General features: G+C 43.0%; 1 pseudogene; it reads right to left on the bottom strand.

Moving 5' to 3' along the window:
* The window catches only part of LOC108302084, a 3,890-nt pseudogene extending 696 nt beyond the window's left edge, over window positions 1-3,194 (bottom strand).
* Between the last annotated feature and the right edge of the window lie 340 nt (window positions 3,195-3,534).

Genomic DNA, 3,534 nt, shown 5'->3' on the forward strand with positions numbered 1-3,534 from the left:
CTGCATGTTGGTTTATCATCTTTGGCTGAGTCTCCTTATGGTTCCCAGAAGAATTCGGCAATTCCAGGCTTCAAATGTGACATTTAGAGGCAGAAAAAAGGCCTAGTTTCCTTGTTTTTAAGAGTAAGAAAATATGCCCAGGCATGGTGGCTCACACCTGTAATCCCAGCACTTTGAGAGGCTGAGTGGATCACCTAAGGTCAGGAGTTCGAGACTAGCCTGGCTAATATGGTGAAACCCTGTCTCTACTAAAAATACAAAAATTAGCCAGGCGTGGTGGTTCCTGCCTGTAATGCCGGCTACTTGGGAGGCTGAGGCAGGAGAATCGCTTGAACCCAGGAGGCGGAGGTTGCAGTGAGCCGAGATTGCACCATTGCACTAAGAAGAAAAAAAGTAAGAAAATATTTCCTGATACTCCTTTGGTTCTGGAGAGACGCAGACCTCTCTCCCTGTTTTATTAACCAGGTTATGTCACAAACCCATTCCTGAATCAGTCACTGGACAGGCGAATTACCATGGAGGGAGCCCATTTCCTCTGAAGCACATAGATGCATGATACTTGAACAAAATCAGGGTTTGTTGTCATGAGAGAGAAGGAGGCCATGTTTTCTCCTTAGGGTGCTAAGTTCTTCAGGTATAATGGAGGCCGGGGAGAGATGACCTGGCCAGTACCATTTGCCTTACCTTAGCTGGGGCCCTGGTCAGGATACGCTGGATGTGCTGGGATAGCTGCATTGGTTCCATGGTGGGGACTGAGATTCTCACTGGAGTAGCAGGTTGTGGGTTCAACCAGATGCCCTTTAAGGCAACTTAACAATCCTTACCATGAGCCTGGTATTGTGCTAGGCCTATAGCACAGTGTTTCTTCCAATCTTCATCTCAAATCTGCGAGTGAAGAATTATTATTCCTATCTTCAGGTAAAGGATTGAAATTATGTAATTTACCCGAGGTCAAAAGTGAGAGTGGGAACATGAAATCCGGTTAGGCTGTGTATAACATAAGTGTATGTCTCACTATGTCTTTCTCCCAACTTAAAAGCTTCCATGAGTCTGGAACAAGCCTGGGAGTGTGACTTGGACCTGTACTTATCAAACTGTCTTTGGCTAAGAGCCAGAAATTTAAAAATTGTAATCCATTATAGAGCAACGGTTTTTTTTGTAAAATGTATAAAAAAAAGAAGTGCCAGGGAAATTATAATAAAGATTTACAAAACACAAGCCCTGTTTTAAATTATTCAGTATAACACACACACACACACACACACACACACACACACACGAGCATGCGTGCATGCACAAATAATCTGTCAAATTGCTGTAAGGTTTCCCAAACTCTTAATTTCTGTACTTGCCTTGTCACAACTGGCAACAACCAGATCATGGAGCAGCACTGGTCTTCAGCCCACACTGAGTAGTACTGATTCAGACAGCTTTCTGCCTCTGTCCTCTTCCCTGGACTGCAACTAAGGATATTCAATGATTGGATGCCTCTGCTGAGGTGGCGGTGGGACAATTACTGGTTGTAATGTTAAGGCAAACATCGAGGAAGAGATTAGATTTTGCACTGTTGTTGACAAGCCCATACAATCCTTTCCATACATGTTCTCAGGGTAAACAGTGACTAGTCCTCAAGCAGGAGGACTTGACTGCACCATTTGTGACACATCCTAGATTCACCCGGTGGCTGGGGTGCCCATCTGTGTTTGTGAATTGGATTTATCCGAAGGAAAAATAAATTTTTCATATCTTTGTCATAAGAGGTAGTTTTGGAGAGAGGGACCTGCCCAAGTTATGCTCCTACTCTCCGAAAGACACGGGAAGTAAGGACACTATCCTCCCTCATGATTGCATTTCAAAGAGCTGGCTCCTAGGTACTTGAGAAAGGCATTCCTGAAGGAAAGAAAGCTGGTAAGAGGCTTATTTGCCTTTTTAAAAGATTTACATACTTTCAAACAGGTAGAGAAAGAACTTAAAACTTACAAGTTTTCTAAAGTAAATGCTCACAGGGAAAATTAAGCCTCTTTTTCGAACTTTTAAGTTCAGAGGTACAAGTGCAGGTGTGTTACATAGGTAAACCTGTGTCATGGGGGTCTGCTGCACAGATTAGTTCATTGCTCAGATGTTAAGCCTAGCGCCCATTAATTATTTTTCCTGATCCTCTCCCTCCTCCCACCCTCCACCCTCCACCCTCCACCCTTCAGGATGTCTATTTTCATCAAGAGATTTATATTAGACCCGAGGAAACAATTTTCTTTTCATTTAGTTTTCCTTTCTTCCTTCCTTTTTTCCTTTTTTCTTCCTTTTTTCCTTCCTTTTCCCTCCCTCCTTCCCTCCCTCCCTCCCTCTCTCCCTCCCTCTCTCTCTCCCTTCCTTCCTTCTTTTCCTTTTCCTTTTTTTTTAAGATTCATGAGATAAATATATTAAAGATACAAATTAATTCAAGAGCACAGATACAATATGCGTATTACCAAAATAGATACAATGTGATTTATAAATGAGAACAAGTTAACAATGAACAGTATTTCACAAGTTGAAAAGGTGACACTAGCAGTGCTGAATACACAGCCCTTTATTTTCTTCAGATTCAGTTTTTTTTGTGAATTTAATATAAAGATGAGGAGTCCATTCTGCAACCTAAAAAATGTACTTATTAGAACTATATCAATACTTTAATAAACTATACAAAAAAGTAGTGAGACAAACATGTGCATTTATGGAACTGCATGTCAGTTAGGCCAGTTCCCTGCAGAGGGAATTCCCAGCATGATCTCATTCATCTGTGAGGACACAGAGCAGTCCTTATTTAGACACACACATTTATCTACTGCTCAGCATGGCCAGCTTTCCACTTCTTGATGGTTTCCTTCTGCTATGAATGTGCATGTCCAGTTGTCTGCTTCTTAGAGCAGACATTTACCTTCCTCACCCACCAGCATTGGAGGAGGACTGGGGCCTTGCAGATGATTGATTCTACCCATTCTTTGGGGTGGTTTCCCGGTGGCTCTCTTCCATCAGCATATTGGGAATCAGATGAGTTTCCATAGCTTCTATTTTTTCACATCTTGCTGAAGCAGAGTTTTGAAAAATGAAACCACAAACTCAGCTATTCTCCAAAAGAAGTTTGCTATCAAAGATAATCTCCATGGAGACTGACTCCGGCTGTCTAACACTAGCCACTTGGAGATAGAAACCATCTTGCCCCACTTCCCGCTTCGGAGCGGCGCCTGGCCCCTCTCAACTTCCACATCTCCTTCCCTTTTTCTTTCCTTTTTTTCAAGGTCTCGGCTCTGTCACCCAGGCTGGAGTGCAGTGACATGATCACGACTCACTGCAATCTCAAACTCCTGGGCTCAAGACATCCTCCCACCTCTCAAGTAGTTGGGATTACAGGCATGTACCACCAGGCCTAGTTAATTTTTTGTATTTTTTTGTAGAGATGGGGTTTTGCTACATTGCTCAGGCTGGTCTCGAGCTCCTGAACTAAAGCGATCCACCTGCCTTGGCTTCCAAAGTGCTGGGACTACAGGTGTGAAC

This window comes from Cebus imitator, unplaced genomic scaffold (assembly GCF_001604975.1).
Source record: "Cebus imitator isolate Cc_AM_T3 unplaced genomic scaffold, Cebus_imitator-1.0 Scaffold38, whole genome shotgun sequence".
In the NCBI taxonomy this organism is placed as follows: domain Eukaryota; kingdom Metazoa; phylum Chordata; class Mammalia; order Primates; family Cebidae; genus Cebus; species Cebus imitator.